The sequence below is a fragment of the Trachemys scripta genome, chromosome 6 (genome assembly GCF_013100865.1).
Source record: "Trachemys scripta elegans isolate TJP31775 chromosome 6, CAS_Tse_1.0, whole genome shotgun sequence".
NCBI classification, from domain to species: Eukaryota; Metazoa; Chordata; order Testudines; family Emydidae; genus Trachemys; species Trachemys scripta.
This window is the reverse complement of record NC_048303.1, coordinates 74,290,532-74,311,381: the sequence shown is the minus strand read 5'-3', so window position 1 is coordinate 74,311,381 and position 20,850 is coordinate 74,290,532.

Genomic DNA, 20,850 nt, shown 5'->3' with positions numbered 1-20,850 from the left:
AATCAAATAGTTGCTTTGTGTCTACCTTTGGAAGTACCAGGCTGTAACAGGCAAAGGGTATATGCCTCTTTTGAAGGTTCAGATATCCATACAAGTACCTAGAGATTCTAAGGGATAGTTGGATACATTTAAGATGTTTTACTATATTTGACTCTATGCTTTCTTTCACATATAGTGCCATTTTTCTCACAAGCATGACCTACTCGGTCATTCATATATATTTTGTACCTGGATATTAATGTGCTCCACTGATTATCGCTGTTCTACCAAGTTTGTGATGCCAATTATATCAATAGCCTCATTTAATACAAGTTCATTCATCTTAGTATTTAAACTTCTAGCATTTGTAGACAAACACTTATAAAATTTGTCAGTATTTGTTTGCCTTCATGTGATGTCATTTCATGGAGTGTCTTCAGTCCCTACCTGTACTTTATCATCTTTTATCCTTTCCTCTTCACTAGGATATTGAGTACCCGCTTTAAAAAAAAAAAAATCTTCCAAAAGGGATGCCTGTCCAAACCATGTGCTTTTCTGCACCCGTGGGCATTCCCATAGTTTAAAAACTCCTTTACAAACTATTTTAATTTTAGATGTCAGCAATCTGATTCCATTTTGGTTTAGGAAGAGCGCATCTTTCCTGTGTAGGCTCTTCTTTTCCCAAGAGGTCTCCAGTTCCTAACAAATCTAAATCTCTCCTCCCAGTACCATTGACTCATCCACATATTGAGACCCTGTTGTTCTGCCTGTCTAACCAGCCTTTCATGTGAAACTGGAAGCATTTCAGAGAATGCTACCCTGGAGGTCCTGGGCTTTAGTCTCGTCCCTAGCATCCTAAATTTGGCCTGCAGGACCTCTTACCTTTCCCTATTGCATTGGTACCTACATGTACCACTGGCTCCTCCCCAGGACTGTATATAAGTCTGTCTAGGGGTCTCAAGAGGTCCACAACTCATCAGGCAATTCACCATGTAGTTCTTCAAGTCCTCTCAAACCCATCTATCTGTCTAATTGAACCCCCTTATTATTACCTGTCTCTTTCTAATAAATGGGTTTCCCCTCCCCCAGAGCGGTATTTTCACTGCAAGAGGATACTAAGACATCTGGAATCAAATACTAAAGATTAAGAGTGCATTTGTTATACATTTACAATGACTTTAAATATTTAATTAAAACATTTAAAAAGAAGATTGACATTGAATGGGAATGAATGATGAAAATGTTGATTCTTCTCTACTCGAACCGTTGGTTTAACAAAGTTTCAATTTAAAGATGCACGGATGTTATTTTGGGCTCAACTTGTCATCATTCTGGAGAATGCTTTTTTTGGTTGTTTTTGCCTTAGTTTTATTGTTTCCAAAAGACTCAAGAATTTTGAATATAGTATCTCATTGCATTGGAATGTATTCTAATAAATACTTAGTGCATTAATGAACTTGATAAGTTGTTTTTTACCACATTGAAAACAAAGCCATATAGAGAAACCATGATGATACATTTACCTGATTACCTGTTAAACTTCAGTAAAATTTTCTTACAAAATCTTTTCTGTTTAGTGAATCAAAATATATATTGTAATGTAGTGGTGCTTTCTCCATAATTAATATTTTTCCCACCTCTGGGACTATGCTTTTAAGTGTTCGCTACTGCAGAAAGCTGTATCCCCCTGTCCCACCCGCACCCCCTCTTGAAAAGCTCTGCACTTTCTGGCTCATGAACAAGGAGGGTATTTGTCATAACCAAACCATCTTGGACTTTGCTTTGCAGCCCCAACGTATCTGGAATGGATGCTGCCATGCATTACACAGCAGGATTTCAATTGCAAGTGCATGGTAAACAATTAAGATTCATTTACATTTTACAATTAGATTTCACTTACATTTACTGTGATTTTAACATGCATCAAAGACTTTATTTTACATCTTTACAAAATCCACAAACTGTGAATTTCAGCATCCCTTATTTTTGACATGTTATTCCACACGCTAAATGTCAGTAGTCTTCATTTGGTTGAACAAAGCCTACGAATTATACGAAAGAGTCCAAATTGAAATGAAATGACTCTGAAATCTAAAAGCTAAGCTAAATCATTTACAACAGCTTCATAAAAGGCTGAGAGATGACATGCAAATATATTTAACCCATGTCCTGTATTATAAAGATCTCTGGTAGATTTTTGAACATCTGACATTTTATTAGAACACAGATATCGATTTCCAATTGATGGTTATGTACCACTGGATTCCAATTTTAAATATTTGGGTACACTAAGGTGGTAAATAAATAGGGAATTTCACAATTACACAAAAGGTGTAATTTTCATTAAACAATTCAAAAATAATTTCTTTTAATCTTGCATTGTATTTTCAGGTTCTATTAGTCAGAGGGACAGACTACCTATGAAAGAAGTTTTCCTTTTAAACCCTGGAAAACAATGATCTGTGGAATATACATCAACATTTTATTGTTCCCATCTAAGATTTTTCCATTTCACAGTCATCTTATTTAAAAAAAGAGTTACAGCTACAGCACAGTTTATATTTATTGTTCATCTCTTTGGATAACATTTTGTATATTTATTTTTTTCAACTTTAAAAAGGTCTCCGATTCTTTACTTTCTCAAAATGGAACTAATATGAAAGTTCATATGGTGAACCACTAGTTACAGTGTCATGTGCAGAGTTGTGATGTTATGAATTTGTCCTCCAGGGCACTATGACATTTGTGTCATTTTGTGATGCAAACATCTCCAGAGCCTACTGTTAAGAAACACCCTAATTCCTTGCTAAAAACAGCATAACAGATGCTCAAATTAAATGTATACCCCAAATTAAAAAACAGAGAAGCAAAAAAGTGCCACCATGGCTAATCAAAGTAAAAGAAGTGGTTAGAGGCAAAAAGGACATCCATTTGAAATTTGGAAGTTAAATCCTACTGAGAAAAATAGAAAGGAGCATAAATTCTGACAAGTCATGTGTAAAAGTATAATTAGGCAGGTCAAACAAGAATTTGAAGAGCAACTAGCCAGAGACTCAAAAAAAACCCCAAAACAAAAACAAAAAAACCACACACACACACTTGAGTTTAAGTACTTCAGAAGCAAGAAGCCTACCAGTGGGGGCATTGGATAATCCAGGTGCTAAAGGAGCACTCAAGGACAATAAGGCCATTGCAGAGAAGCTAAATTAATTCTTTGCCTCAGTCTTCACTGCAGAGGATGTGAGGGAGATTCCCAAACCTGAGCCATTCTTTTTAAGCGACAAATCTGAGGAACTGTCCCAGATTGAGGTTTCATTAAAGGAGGCTTTGGCACAAATTAAATAATTAAACTGTAATAAGTCACCAAGGCCAGATGATATTCATCCAAGAGTTTTCAAGGCACTCAAATATGAAATTGTACATCTAACTGTGGTATGTGAACTATCATTTAAATCAGCTTCTGTACCAGATGACTGGAGTATAGCTAACGTGATGCTAATTTTTAAAAAAGGCTCCAGAGGTGATTGGCAATTACAGGCCAGTAAGCCTAATTTCAGTACTGGGAAAACTGGTTGAAACTATAGTAAAGAACAGAATCATCAGACACAGACGAAAATGATTTGTTGGGGGGCGGGTGGAGGGAGTCAACACTGCATTTGTAAGGTAAATCATGCCTCACCAATCTATTAGAATACTTTAAGGGGTGGGGGTGTCAACAAACATGTGGACAAGGCTGATTCAGTGGATACAGTGTACTTGGACTTTCACAAAGCATTTGACAAGGTCCCTCACCAAAGCAAAGCAAGAAGTCATGGGATAGTAGGGAAGGTGCTCTCATGGATTAGTACCCGATTAAAAGACTATAACTAAATTATAGTTCAGATCCTCCAGAGATCTGTACTGGGACCAGCTCTGTTCAACATATTCACAAATAATCTGGAAAAAGGGGTAAACAGTGAAGTGGCAAAATTTGCAGATAAGTATCTTGAGTAATTTTGTAAGTCCAAAGTAGTCTGCGAAGAGTTACAAAGAGATATCACAAAACTTGGGTGAATGGGCAACAAAATGGCAGATGAAATTCAACTTTGATAAATGCAAACTAATGCACATTGGAAAACATCATCCCAACTGTACATATACAATGATAGGTCTAAATGAGCTGTTACCACCCAAGAAAGATCTTGGAGTCATTGTGGATAGTGCTCTGGAAACATCCACTCAATATATAGTGGCAGTCAAAAAAGCTAACAATGTTAGTAGGCATTAGGAAAGGTATAGGTAATAAAACAGTAAATATCATAATGGCACAATATAAATTCATGGTATACCCACACCTTGAATAGTGTGTGCAGTTCTGGTTGCCCCATTTCAAAAAAGATATACTAGAACTGGAAAAGATACAGAGGAGGGCAACAAAAATAATTAAGGATATGGAACAGCTTCCATATGAAGAGAGATTAAAAAGACTGGGACTATTCAGCTTGGAAAATAAATTACTATGGGGAAATATGATAGAGGTTTATAAAATCATGAATGGTGTGGAGAAAGTGAATAAGGAAGTGTTATTTACTCCTTCACATAACACAAGAACCAAGAGTCACCCAATGAAATTAATAGGTGGTAGGTTTAAAACAAACCAAAGGATAAACTTCTTTACACAACATACAGTCAAGTTATGGAACTCTTTGCCAGGGGATGTTGTGAAGGCTAGAACTGTAACAGGATTCATATTAGGTATGTTCATGGAGGATTGGTCCATCAATAGCAATTAGCCAAGATGATCAGGGATGCAACCCCTGAGGCTGTCCCTAGCCTCCGACTACCAGAAAGTGAGAGTGGACGACAGGGGATGGATCACTCAGATTGACTATTTTGTTCATTCCCTCTGAAGCATGTGGCATTGGCCACAATCAGAAGACAGGACACTGGGCTAGATGGACCATTGGTCTGACCTAGTATGTCCATTCTTTTCTTATCTCTGTGGTCTCTTCCTGGCTGTATAACTTCAGGCAAATCACTTCATTTTTGTTTCACTCTACCCTTCTTTAAAATGAGGGTAATACTTCCCTACCTAAAAAAGGTAGGGCGAGGGTTATATTACTGTTTGTAAGTTACTCTGTGATCCTACTTAAAATAAGCTATAGCAGTCCTAATTGCATGCCTTAATGTTGTGCCAGATTCAAGTATTTCAAGACTGTTTCAATTCAGTATGTATGATATTCCTGTTTAAAATCAGTAGTTTCTGGTGTAACCCATGTTTGCAGTGTGTCTGTCCCACTTTAGTAGCAGGAGCACAAAGTTTTGTGATAGACTCTGTTATGGCCCTTGATGTAATAGTACAGCTGGATTCTTTAGCTCCAGTAATAGGGGCATTGCTTTTAGATCCAGACGTCTTGGGTCCAATCCCACAGCTGATGTCAAAATTGGGAAGGATTTTAATTCTATAAATGTATTGTGAAAGATACAGTATTTGAAAATATGATCACAAGCATTTGACATGATGCTTCCCAAATCATTCCCAGAAACTGACTTCAGTTGCCCTGTCAACAAAAGCTTGAGATTTCTCTGGACACACTGCTGTGCCAGTTGTCTCTTGAAGGATTTGCTTATAGAAATGTCTAGGGGCTATAGCAATTTCACCAATCCCAGAAAGAGGCAATTACAAGGTCAATTCTTCCTTCACTAAGGTACTCATACTATGTCCATTAGGAGGAGACTGGACTGTCTGAACTTCTTTGCTTATGACACTACATTGCTTATCTAATCCTCATCAATTTGCTCATCGCAACAGCTGAACAACAATGACAGCTTCACAGTAATTTTCCATGGGCAGCAAGTAGTTACATTATGGGTTTATCATAGTGATTTCTTTGCTATACTGTAGTGGTGGGAATTGTATTTGATTTAATTACCTTGGATAAAGTTATATTTGTTGAATAACCTCCCTTTCATCACTCCTTTCTTTTCTTTTTACTTGACTAAAATAAATGCTTTAAAAACAGGGGGAGCCAGATAAACACCCCCCCCCACCCCAAACATAGCTACAAGGTTAGTGATAACTAAGTGTTTTTTTGCCAGTCATTTGACTGACAGTTACACTGTAGCAAGAAGTGCTGGCCATAGGTTCTGCTGCCTGTCAGATGGAAATTACAATTTCCATCACTTTAAGAATAAATGGGATATCTATCAGAATTTTTTCTCCCATTTTAGAGGCATATACAAAGTATATCTATTATCACTTCTTTTTGACATGGTTATGGAGACACTTGCCCATTTGATCAGAAATAATCCTCAAGTAGATTTACTGTAGGAAACAGGGAACACAAATTAGCTTTATAGGCAGACAATGTCATGGCATTTGTTACAAGTCCAACTCATGCATTGCTAGACTTGCAAGAGGACAGTGTCGGGATTTAAAATAAATTACTACAATTCAGAGTTCCTGGACATAGGTGTGGGCTTTGATCAAAAGAAAGATATAAAAGATAAATACAAATAAAAATGGGCAATTACTTCAATAAGACATCTGAAAATACACATTTCAAAAAGATGGCAAGAGAATATTATACACCTTTGATCAATAAAATCAAAACAGATGTGAAAATTTGTTCAAAATATTGATTAGGCAGAATTGGGGCAATTAATTTCACTTTCCTAATACTGTTTTAGGATGTCTCTTAGATCAATGACAATCTATGACAAACAACTTCATTTGGGGAAAATAAGAAGCCAAGGGTTAAGCAATCCATTTTACGAAGGCCATGGCAAAAGGGAGCAGGCCAGGTACTAGAGGTAGGGCACTGGGTACATTTGACCCCTTCTCCTAAAAAAAAAAAAAAAAAAAAAAAATCTTCAAGGGGCCCAGAAATTATTGTCAAAGGTCAAAATATGTACAAAGTTACCCACTATTAAGCAGCAGAAGTGACAATGATGGAGCTTTATATTCCTGTCTGTCTGCTGAATAATGTTTTGTAACTGACAAGGCTGTTTATTTTAAATACATGGTCATGTTTAAATATGCTAATCACCTCAAACAGGAAAACCAAATGTGTCTAGATTAGAATCCAAGAGGTCAGTGTTGCCATGGATGCAGGGACGGCTCCAGGCACCAGCTTGTCAAGCAGGTGCTCGGGGCGGCCGCTCCGGAGAGGGGCAGCACGTCCAGGTATTCTGTGGCAATTCGGCGGGCGGTCCCTCACTCTGCCTCGGAGCGAAGAACGTCCCGCCGAATTGATGCCGCAGATTGTGACTTTTTTGGGGGGCTGCTTGGGGTGGCCAAAACCTTGGAACTGGCCCTGCATGGATGTTGCATCAGAGCTATCATGTGCATTTGGTGGTCCAGCATGAAGTATCTTGCTAAACTACTCAAATTCAGTTGTCACAATCAGAGAAGATCTGCAGGACCATCTACTTGCAGCTGGTTCTGCATTTATAATTTAAAGGTATGCATTTGTTTGTTTCACTTTGAAAATAAAGGCACTGTCATGTAATCTCTCTTCACCAATCACCTTGCTATGATTTCTTAAGCCATTTTATAATTACTATTTAAAGTATTAAAAGACAGCCATCTGTTGTGTTTTGGTAGACCAACCCCGACAGTGTTGCTGGGTAGTATCCTGCCAGCATCATCTTGTTGATGCTAAAATGCAGGCAGGCATCAGATTAGTAAGGGTTGGGTAGTATTCTTTCACTGTTAATTGGTTTCAACCATGCTACCATCAAAAAAAGTGAAAAATATCTGTCAGAGGCTTTAAAGCAAAAACACCAGCTTACCAGAATTGATGCTATGTAACATTAGCAGGCTAGTCTAGCTGAGTGGCATTTTGGTCCTGGAGACAGGAAGAAAAAGATCATTTAGGGCCTAGTGCATCTATGTCCACAATGTCTGTTTGCACTAAAATTTCAGATGAGAACCTTACTGAACGTGAGAGGAACACATCTGCAACTTCTAAAGCTGGAAGAGGTGGCTTTCTTAAGTTGTCAGAGCTATCTGTTCCTATTGGTCATGAAGATTATGATAATAATCAGCTCAGCCTCCTTAGCAAGTATCCAGGAAAAAGTCCTAAGCAACAGCTCACCACAAGACAAGACTAGGGCAAGATCCAGCAGCATGGACACGTCCTCTTGACTTTTCAGACTTGATTTGTTATCTTGAGAGAGGTCCTATTCAAGCAGGGTGACCAGGTAGCAAGTGTGAAAAATCGGGACGGGGGTGGGGGTAAAAGGAGCCTATATAAGAAAGAGACCCAAAAATCGGGACTGTCCCTATAAAATCAGGACATCTGGTCACCCTATATTCAAGGGGCATCTGAACGTTTTAATTTTCCACAGAGGAATGGCAGACATTTCACCGATAAACACCATAAAAAAAAAGTGTACTATAGGGTGATCAGATGTCCCGATTTTATAGGGACAGTCCCGATTTTTGGGTCTCTCTTATATAGGCCCCTATTACTCCCCTCATCCTGATTTTTCACATTTGCTGTCTGGTCACACTAGAGTGCTACCAAATGTAGAAGCTGTCAGTCAAAGCTATGTTCCTGTGCAGTGGGCAGAGTTTTCTATTTTCCATGCAATGTTTGTCAGAGCACCTCTCAAGACATCTAAACATCCTGAAGCACCTTTTGTAAATGGTGTGTCAGATTGGAAGAAGTTGGAACCTAAAGTAAGGAAGCATGAGACAGAGCGTCATACAAACTGTTACTATGGGCTTGTCTACACTAAGGAGCTTACAGCGGCACAGCTATACCGATGCAGCTGGACCACTGTAAGATTGCTCGTGTAGCCATTCTATGCCGACAGGGGACAGCTCTCCTGTCGATATGAGAAAACCACCTATGAGTGGAGGTAGCTATGTCGGTGGGAGAAGGTCTCCCATCGGCTTTGTGCTGTCCATACTGGCACTTCTGTCAGTGTAACTTGTGTCACTCGGGGCGTCACTGAACAACAAAAGTTATACCAACAAAAATGGTAGCGTAGACAACATAAGGACGGCCGTACTGGGTCAGACCAAACGTCCATCTAGTCCCATATCCCGTCTACTGACAGTGGCCAATGCCAGCTGCCCCAGAGAGTGTGAACCTAATAGGTAATGATCAAGTGATCTCTCTCTGGCCATCCATCTCCACCCTCTGATAAACAGAGGCTAGGGACACCATTTCTTACCCATCCTGGCTAATAGCCATTAATGGACTTAACCCCCATGAATTTATCTAGTTCTCTTTTAAATGCTGTTATAATCCTAGCCTTCACAAGGAGTTCCACAAGTTGACTGTGCGCTGTGTGAAGAAGAGCTTCCTTTTATTTGTTTTAAACCTGCTGCCCACTAATTTCATTTCGTGGCCCCTAGTTCTTGTATTATGGGAATAAGTAAATAACTTTTCCTTATCCACTTTCTCCACATCACTCATGATTTTATATACCCCTATCATATCCTCCTTTGGTCTCCTCTTTTCCAAGCTGAAAAGTCCTAGCCTCTAATCTCTCCTCATATGGGACCCGTTCCAAACCCCTAGTCATTTTAATTGCCCTTCTCTGAACCTTTTCTAGTGCCAGTATCTCTTTGAGATGAGACCACATCTGTACGCAGTATTCAAGATGTGGGCGTACCATCGATTTATAGAAGGGCAATAATATTTTCTCCATCTTGTTCTCTATCCCCTTTTTAATGATTCCTAACATCCTGTTTGTTTTTTTGACAGCCTCTGCACACTGCATGGATGTCTTCAGAGAACTATCCACAATAACTCCAAGATCTTTTTCCTCATTTGTTGTAGCTAAATTAGCCCCTCCATCATATTGTATGTATAGTTGGAGTTATTTTTTCCAAATGTGCATTACTTTACATTTATCCACATTAAATTTCATTTGCCATTTTGTTGCCCAATCACTTACTTTTGTGAGATCTTTTTGAAGTTCTTCACAGTCTGCTATGGTCCTAACTATCTTGAGCAGTTTAGTATCATCTGCAAACTTTGCCACCTCACTTTTTACCCCTTTCTCTGGATCATTTATGAATAAGTTGAATAGGATTGGTCCTAGGACAGACCCTTGGGGAATACCACTAGTTACCCCTCTCCATTCTGAAAATTTACCATTTATTCCTACCCTTTGTTCCCTGTCTTTTAACCAGTTCTCAATCCATGAAAGGACCTTCCCTTTTATCCCATGACAACTTAATTTACGTAAGAGCCTTTGGTGAGGGACCTTGTCAAAGGCTTTCTGGAAATCTAAGTACATTATATCCACATCTTTGAAGGGGTCAACAAACTCTTCTAATAAATTAGTAAGACATGATTTCCCTTTACAGAAACCATGTTGACTTTTGCCCAACAATTTATGTTCTTTTAGGTGTCTGACAATTTTATTCTTTACTATTGTTTCAACTAATTTGCCTGGTACCGATGTTAGACTTACTGGTCTGTAATTGCTGGGATCACCTCTAGAGCCCTTTTAAAATATTGGCGTTACATTACCTATCTTCCAGGTATTGGGTACAGAAGCTGATTTAAAGGACAGGTTACAAACCCTAGTTAATAGTTCTGCAACTTCACATTTGAGTTCTTTCAGAACTCTTGGGTGAATGCCATCTGGTCCCGGTGACTTGTTAATATTACGCTTATCAATTAATTCCAAAACCTCCTCTAGTGACACTTCAATCTCTGACAGTTCCTCAGATTTGTCACCTACAAAAGCTGGCTCAGGTTTGGGAATCTCCCTAACATCCTCAGATGTGAAGCCCTAAGTCTAGGGAGTTCTGCACAACCATCCAGGATTGTGGTTAGCCAGTTTTGATGTAGAAAACTTATTGGACCAACTTCTGTAGGTGAAAGAGACAAGCTTTTGAGCTTACACAGAGCTTTTCTCCAGACTTGAGAAGAGCTCTTTAATTGTCATTACAGACATTTACAGGAATTTTTAAGGTATTTATAATTATGTGTGGCATCTTACATGTATTTTCCAAACTGGATGATGACTCTAGAAAAGGCATGTAAAGAACTGAAGCAGACTTACCAGCTGACCTACTGCATGAACTTGTGACATTAAAACATATTTTGAACACTGAAAGTAAAAACTCATGAGCAGTGTAGTCATTGGGATGTTGGGAAAAACTGATTAGGCAACTCTGAGAAGAAAGATGAAGTTCAGTGAATAATATGGCCACAGAAGACACTGAAGATGCATTTTGGAAGATAGGATTCCAGAACCAATTCTTTATTATGCAATTGCTTTTCTATTATCTGTCTTTTAGCAATGGCCAGGATGCCTAAAGGGAGGTATGGATTGTTCAGTGGTTAAGACACCAGGCTAGGATTTGTGAGACCTGAGTACAAGTCCTCACTCCGCCACAGAATTCCCATGTGACCTTGGGCAACAGGGATGTTAGGGAAATGCTATCTCACAGGGGTGCTGTAAAAAAAAAAAAACAAAAAAACAAAAAACCACACGACAGACACTCATACTACAGTAATGAGAGTCATCAAAATACTATCAATAGTATAGCCTTACAGTGCAAATAATGAGTAATGTAGTGATATATATGAGAGGAAAAAATTCCTTCTGAAATCCCTCTACAAGGTATTTTACCCTGGCAGCACAAGGTTTGCAATATGTTGTTTGCACACCTGCAAATGAAACAATGTCATGAGCTTGACTTTTTAGCATTACAACTATGCAATCTTGGTAATTTAATAATGGTTAAATGCACGCACAAACAAGTATTTTTGTGGGCAATTACTAATTTGTACAAAAGCAAATGCTTATGCTAGTGTTTTTTTTCCAGGAATGACTGAAGACCAAAATTTTGCAAGTGTGGACTTGTTAACCTTGGTAACATCATATTGAAGTGAATTCTGCAGCCTGATTATGTGCTGTATAAAAGAACATTCTTTTGTATTTTAAGATAATTATATGTTAGTAACTGCTTGTGCTTTCAATTTTTATTTCAAGCCCTTCCTTGGCAAATGGGCAAAAACATGAGCATATTCTGTGATAACTCTTTGTGCAAGAAACCAAAAGAAGCATGCTTTGGATCTGAACTTAATCACTAAAACTTGTTTATAAATATGGTTTTCCAGCATATCCAGTAGAATTTTTGTAGTTCTGGTTCATAAAACAGGAGAATTTATTGTTAATTGTTGACTTGTTGTAAATGTATTAGCCAACAAAACGTACATTTCAGGAAGCAGGCATTATGGGCTATATAATCCTTTTTAGTACAAAATGTGCTCATATATTCTAGTGAGCTCTTAGTCCTTAGGTATAAGACTTATTTCCTGTGGTGGTCCCAATTTACTTTCTCACAGCTTTAGCAGTGTTCACACTGTGCATTTCTATATCTATTGTAAATGTTCAACAATTTATGGAAGAAATTTTAGTCCTGTCTTTCTTTTAGCTTTAAACATACAATGATTAAAGAATGAATGTGCAATCAACATATATAGAAAACAACTCCTTGTAGAATGAAATAGATGATTCAGCTTCTTAAACCCCCTTGGAATTTAGAACATCTACAGTCACCACTGTACCTCTCCTTTGTGTACTGCCTTCTACTAAATGAGTTCTTCAGAGAGACGATTTAGTGAGCCAGAATGTAGTGATTGTACATTACCCATGTCGTGCCAGACATGAAAATATTGTCCAGGTATTTGTTTCTAATAAACAGACAATTATAACCACGTAGAGTATGTTAAATTTACTATGTTTTATATTCTGTTAAACCACAGTAAGCTAGAGTTTTATACAGGAACAGATTAAAACAGAGTGAAATTGAAATCTATGGAAAAGCAGATTTATCTTGTGAAAAAAAGCACGTTCCACAAGTTTGGACAGTGTGTCCATGTTTTGGTTACAATATGAAATCTTTACTTCAGTTATATTCAAGCTTCTACTGGATAGAAATCTGCTTTTCTGTGGCTCCTTCAAGCTACATTTTCACATGTATATATAATGGGTCAGACTTTGAAAACTATTTAGGCATCTAGATGTGTGGATAGATGCCTAGTGGGATTTTTCAAAATCACCTAAACAAGTTAGGCTCTTAACTCCCATTGATTTCGATGGAGACTAGGTGCCTCACCTGTTTTGAAAGCCCCACCAGGCATCTATTTGCATCTCTAGGTGAAAATCTGGCCCATGAAAGTGGCCCCATGCCCCACAACTACAGAAACAAGGGTAGGTAAACACACTCTCCTGTGCCTGCTAAACTCAGTCCCATTGGGAAGGATGACTTCCCCCTATGGAGGGCAGGGGATACCTGCTGTGCTATCAACTACAGCAGGGGTGGCCAACCTGTGGCTCCGGAGCAATATGCGGCTCTTCAGAAGTTAATATGCAGCTCCTTGTATAGGCATAAACTCCAGGGCTGGAGCTACAGGCACCAACTTTCCAATGGGTCAGGGGGTGCTCACTGCTCAATCCCTGGCTCTGCCACAAGCCCTGCCCCCACTCCCCCCCTTCCCCCCCCCCCCCTGAGCCTGCCGTGCCCTCGATCCTTCACCCACCCCCCCGAGCCTCTTGCATGCCACAAAACAGCTGATCGGGAGGCGCTGGGAGCAGGGGAGTGGACCTGATGGGGGAGGGGGGCACAATTGATGTATTAATGTGGTCTTTGGCAATGTACATTGGTAAATTCTGGCTCCTTCTCAGGCTCAGGTTGGCCACCCCTGAACTACAGTTCAGAGGTAGGGAGGTGTGTGTGTGTGTGTGTGTGTGTGTGTGTACACACACACACACAGGAAGGAGGTGGGAAGCTTTACATCCCAGTGTTCCACTGAAGCGTTGACAACAATAATCTTTGGAATCTACAGCATAAGCAGATTTCTTAGCCAATGCTTACGTCCTTATACCTTCATCTTCCAATAAGTAAAGTTACACCCATTTTGCAATCCCATCACCTGATTACCTCTCCATCCCCTGGTCTTTTAGGGATCAGGTTCCACTGCCACTCATTACACTAGTATAAAATAGCACTGAATTAAGTTCAGACTATCTTATTTGATAAAATAAAATGGAATATTATTTAGGTACTAATCATTTATATAACTATATACAGACATACTATAGATGTCTACTATAGCTAAATGGCACCTTAGCAGTGGTAGTGTGGATGCTCCTTTATGAGTAAATTCAATATTTTCTACCATTTACTGGTTGGAAACTCCTATAGGAATACCACCACCTGTGTAGCTGTTAGTGCAAACTTACACTACATGTTCTTTCATGAAATTCTAAGCCTTTTCTGAGCTTTGAGTTCTGAACTGTATTAGAACAATTTAAACTAATATATATATATGTATATATCTATCTATCTCAATGTGTATAACTTGATTAGACTATATCAAGTCATCCCAATTTTATGAGCAAAAAGATTCATAAACATTTCATAAGCAATACAGCAACATTTCATATATTTTTGTCTCTAACAGTAGGTCTTTGATATAATGATTATGTTACCTCAGAGAGAGAGGGACATGAATTAAACCCCTAGATCCACATACCTATTAAACATTACATGTCAGGCCTATCATTTATCTTAATATATAGATGTTATACTAACTGAGAGGATTCTGTAATACCAGAAAAAAAAAAGAAAAAAAAAACCCACCATCCATTTTCAGAAAAAACATAATGCCATTGTGGGTAGAAAGCTTACATTAATATATCTGGTCATATATATGGTGAATATGCTTAAACTACTTCATCAGATTAAAATATCTAATATTTTTGATATAAATATATGGTCAGTGTTACAGAGCAAACTTACCAGCCAGGGCATCTTTTCGTGACCAGTTATAGTATTGCAGCAACTCTGCCTACGTTTCCCCCACCAAACAGCTGTTTGGTCCTGCAACAATCTACTTCTTACAGCTCCAGCCAGTCTCACCCCTTCCAGATGAAAGGAGACCTTCAAAAAACAAAAGTTCCAAAAGGCATAAAACAAAAGAATCTCCCACCCAGCCAGGCTCTACCTCCAGTCCCTGCTCCCATACATAATTGCCAGCTGTTACACCCTGGCTCTACACCTCTCAGACATAGTTTCAATCACTGTCTTCCTGGCTGAAGCCTTCCTTTCTGCAGCCGATCTGGCCAGCCAAAGTCACCCACTGGGTTTCTTGTATCCTAGCAGGCTGCTAATCCTAGGCAGGAACTTCCTATCACCACTCATCCCATTCACCCTCTCAATTTGCTGGACTTCCCCCTTTTTAAGACCAAACCCAGCACAGGTGCAGTGGATGTGGCTGCCTAAGCCTAAGTCTGGTCTTAACTCTTTCCAGCCCAGAATGGAGTCACATCTTGTCACAGTCTGATTTAGAAAAGGAAGCAATTAACTCAGAAGAGAATGCTATAGAATCTGGAAAGTAAAAAGAACATGTGAAAAACCAACAAAAACAAATACACCAGTGTAAATCTAGACTACCTCCATTGGTTCCAGTAGGAGATGGCCCAATGTCTTTAAGTATTTTTATAATGAGAATATTGTCTGGCAGCACAAAATCCTACCAAGAAATATTGCATGAGGCCAATTTATCATGGCAGATAGGTACAGAGTGGACATTATATATATATCAGATCAGAGTTGAAGCTTCTCTTCCTGTCCAGAGTTTAATTAGTAAAAGCTGGATTTTTCCTGCTTATGTTCATGTGCTTGCAGCTGTTAAGATTATAAAGCAAGTTAGGGACTGTGGTTAAAGAACAAGGAAACTAGGATACACAACCAATTACAAAGCAGATCCTCCTATTTAGGACAGGATCATGCACATGCAAATTGCAATGCTATCTCACCAGGGAACCTGTTGCATTCAGGAGCCTTTTGGAAGAAAGATGTAGGAACATAGTTGCTCCTATTTGGGAAATGATACAAGGGGGTTATTTTTGAATGATTAATTAAAGGGAATCAATCTTCATTGCATTGCAACTGACATGAAAAGCACCATAGCTGTGCAATAATCGCATGCAATTATTCAACTACCCCTTTGGCAAGGACAACATAATTAGTCCTGGTGGTGTCAAGAGATTTTCTTTATACCCAACAAATTGGCAGTTTTAATCAAGTGTTGCTGAAAATTTATCATAACACAGGGAAAACAATAGGTGAAGATACAAGGCCCCAAGCTGTGTGACTCCTATCTACAATGGTACAAATTTACAATACTAACAACATGATGAATACTACCATTCCCTGAATAATATGACTATAATTGTATATCAGTTTCAAGCCACAATAGTGCTTATTTATTTAGAATCATGGAAGCAACCCCTGTCATGGGGTTTACTTAATAAAAGTTAACCACTGAGGACAATTTTCATCTGGAAGAGTTTAATATGAATCAAAAGAATTTAGAACGCAAAACTGCACACTCAGCAATGTCAATTATTACTATTATTTATTATTTCTACTGCAGTAGCATCCAAAAGCCCCAAATCAGAATGGTGTCCATTATGTCGGTTACTGTCCACAGATATATGAAGATATGGACCATATTGCAAAGAATGCCCCAGTCTAAGTAATCCTTAACTAGTATTAATGTATTAGTGCTTAATGCTTAAAATGACATATAATGTGGACCAAATTTTTAATCAGTAGAGTGTCACTCTTGCTTGTGAATATGCAAGGTACTATGAGTAAACCAATTTGTGGGTACAACTAGAGTAAATGTATGTTCAAATTGGGTAAATGTATGGGCAAATAGGCAACTAAGCACCCAGCTAGCTATATGCATTCATATTTATCCTGAGGGCATGAAGTCATTGAACATAGCTCCAGTAAGCTCAGGGCCAGTTCACAGCAGATGGCAAGCAGGAACATTTTTCTTAAGGATGACTTTTTGTCTTCTAGAATCTAAGGTTTCATTAAAAAAGTTTTCAGCACATATAGTTACAAAGATTACCTTAGGGCATGGCTACACTATGAGAGTAGTTCGATTTTACTTAAAGCGAATTTGTGGAACCGATATTACAAAGTCGAACGTGTGTATCCACACTAAGGACAGTAATTCGACTTTGTGAGTCCACACTAACGTGGCAAGCATCGACATTGGAAGCGGTGCACTGTGGGCAGCTATCCCACAGTTCCCGCAGGAAAGAACTTATCAAATCTTTGGGAATGAGAGCCTTCTGCTACTTGAGCAGTCTGCAGGGGTGGAATGACTGTTTTCACGGCCCCTGCCGCCCCTCCTTCTTGGGACTTTGGGTGAGGGGGGATGGGACTTTGTGGCAGGGGAGGGCGGTTAGAGATAGAATGCAACTGGGCTCTGTCCTCCTGCCTCCGGTCCTGCAGAACATCTACAAGGCGCCAGAGTGTGTCCATTTGCTCCCTCATTAGTCCAAGCAGTGTTTGAGTCGCCTGCTGGTCTTCCTGCCGCCACCTGTCCTCCCGTTCGCTGTGTGATCGCTGGTATTGCGACATGTTCTCCCTCCACTGGGTCTGCTGTGCCGCCTCGGCTCGGGAGCAGCCCATAAGTTCTTAGAACATCTCGTCCCATGTCCTTCTCTTTCGTCGCCTGATCTGCGCCAGCCTCTGAGAGGGGGATGCCGGGGTAGCTCGGGAGACACTCACAGCTGTGGGATGGGAAAAAAGGAGTGAATTCCTCACAAAGATACAGTTTTGCGAACAATGAATATAGTCTTTCTCTGTGAACAAGACCATGCACATTACCTATCATATGCGCACTCAGTACAAGGTCGAATTTTCGGCCTTCCCATTGAGTGCCTGGGGTCTTGCTGTACAGATCACACAAGCGGGGCCGGACAACGGAATTCGGCTAGCAGGAGGACATGGTAAGCCGTAGACTTTTGGCTGCTTAAAGCTTAATTTATAGCAGTGCCCTCCTTTCACGTTCCAAGCAGTGCTCCTAGCATTGGCCAGTTCCTGCTGCCAGCAATCCAGCCAGCATGAACCCACCCCCCTCGCAGCTGTCCCCGGGAAAGATCCCTGCATGCTGCCCCTGTCCCGCCTCCACCGCGTGGCTGTAAACTGCCGGTTACAATTATGTAAAGGAACAGGCAATCAGTCCCAATACTAACATTCCCCTAATTCAAACCAGGTCACCATGAATGATATCACTCTTATGAGGATTTCGGAGACAGAGAAAGAGCGCATGCTGCGTGAATGCCAGCAAACACCAGGGCCGTATGCCGCCATGCTTTGCGAGGCAATGATCCCAGAGTACTTGCTGCTAGCCTGGCGCGGAAAAGTTTCCTACCATGGAGGACGCAATAAGGCCGCTCTCCCCAGGAACCTCATGCAAAGGCTTTCACAATACCTCCAGGAGAGCTTCGTGGAGATGTCCCAGGAGGATTTCTGCTCTATCCCCGGACATATTGACAGAATTTTCCAGTAGCTGCACTGGCAAGGACTAAAAACTAAAGCGCCTAGGGCAAACTAATCATGAAAAATCCATTGTTAAGATACTATTCCTATTCTGTTCAAAATAAATGTTTAAAACACTTACCTACTGATCCTTCCCCTGATTCACGGTCCGGGTTACGGCCTTGGGAGGGTTGGTAGTGGACCTCCATGAGGGTGATGAAGAGATCCTGGCTGTCGGGGAAATCAGCGTTGAAAGCGCTGTCGACTGCCTTGTCCTCCTCATCTCCTTCCTCATCTTCCCCATCCGCGAACAGCTCCGAGGAAGCGGCCGTCGACAATACCCCATCGTCAGAGTCCACAGACAGTGGTGGGGTAGTGGTGGCGGCCACACCTAGAATGGAATGCAGTGCCTCAAAGAAACGGCATGTGTGGGGCTGGGATCCGGAGCATCCGTTTGACTCTTTGGTCTTCTGGTACCCTTGTCTCAGCTCCTTGATTTTCACACGGCACTGCGTTGCATCCCGGCTGTATCCTCTCTCCGTCATGGCTTTTGAGATCTTCTCGTAGATCTTTGCATTCCGTTTTTTCGATCGCAGCTCCGAAAGCACGGACTTATCGCCCCACACAGTGATCAGATCCAAGACTTCCTGATCAGTCCATGCTGGGGCCCTCTTTCTATTCTGTGATTGCATGGTCACCTCGTTGCCAGTGCTGCTGAGCTCGCCATGATGTCCAAACAGGAAATGAGATTCAAACTGGCCAGACAGGAAAAGGAATTCAAATTTTCCCGGGGGCTTTTCCTGTGTGGCTGGTCAGAGCATCCGAGCTCGGACTGCTGTCCAGAGCGTCAACAGAGTGGTGCATGTGGGATAGCTCCTGGAACTATTAGCGTCGAATTCCATCCACACCTACTCTAATTCGACATGTCGAATTTAGTGCTACTCCCCTCATCAGGGAGGAGTACAGAAATCGATTTAAAGAGACCTCTATGTCGAAATAAATAGCTTCGTTGTGTGGACGGGTGCAGGGTTAATTCGAGTTAACGCTGCTAAATTCGACATAACCTCTTAGTGTAGACCAGGCCTTAGTAATGTGAAACAAGTTTAAACAGATGAAGTGGTGTGTTCCTGAGGTCTGAACTGCCTCCTATCATATCCGACTTAGTCTTATTATGACAACTTAAATACCTGCTTTACAAAGTATAATTCCATACCCTTTAGGGCTGAAAATAAGAGCTTTATGCCATTTTAAAAAGGAGAATCCATGCATCTAATGACACCAAGTATTGGTTCTAAATCCTAGCACAGGAATAACCACAGGTACGCAAATTTAAAACTGTGATGGTTTTCCATAAAAATATTAGTGTAGGGGTTTTTTTGAAGGTTGTTATGGTCTCCCTTTGAGCCCTGTACAGTGGGACTTACTGTACATTGATTTACAGAAGGAAGAATACAAAAACCAGCCCCAAAGAACTCTTTTGGAAATAATCCCAAAGTAATTGCTCTGCAACATGTGTGGCTTATCCAAGATACCTAACGGGATGGTTTGTAGAGCTGGCTGAGCATTTTTTGATATTTTTTTCCCCACCAAAATGCCAAACAACTGAATCTGAAATGCTGTGTTAAACAGGGCTGGTTTTGATGAATTTTCTGACTCTAAAAATGCAGAGAAAAAAATTGAAATTATTGAAACGTTTCATTTCGACATTTTTGAAATGACTTTTCATTTGGAAATTTAAGCTAAATAAACTAAAAAGATATTAAGGGGAACAGATCACAGCTGAAGTGAAACATTTTGAAATTATTGAAACAAAACATTTTGATTGCCCAGCCTTCCTGCAAAAACAAAACAAAAACAAAAAAACAATTAGTTTTTTTTTATTTTTGAACATTTTCAAGATTTCAATGTTTTGTCCCAATTTGGGACACACAAAAAATTCCAAAAAATTTTACAGGACAGGAAAACTATAGTGGTGAGGTATAAAGCTTTTGTTGGTGCCCATTTGGTGTCATCTACATAACTCACACCTGGTTTTGCCATTCATGAATAACAGCTCATTTTAAACTCATGCTAATAAATATTTTATACCCCACTGCAACCATTATGTAAATTCCCATTCACTCCCTCCCTTTCTCTAGATAGATAGATACACACACATACGCACATACACATGAAGAGTTACATACATCTTTGAAAATAAAATTCTAAGAAGTTAATTTAGTGTAAAAATCCTTAAAAATCATAACCCAGCACATATAAATCGAGTACATCAGAAGTCTTAGAAAATATGTTGTCTTTTTAATATTCACTGTCTCTAATATTACATTTGAGCTTAGAATGCAAAACTTTTCCTTAGGCTACATTTCCATTTTCAGTGTTTTATAACACTGTGAGTGGAACTGCTTTGCATGCTGACAGAAGCATCCATTACTTGTGGCAACATAATAATTTGTTACATTTTAATGCATTTAGTTGAAGGGACAAAAAATGATGGGGGGGGGGAGGGCTAAGAGGGAGAGAAAATCACCGTATATACACACAAGAGGTTTTATATATAATCT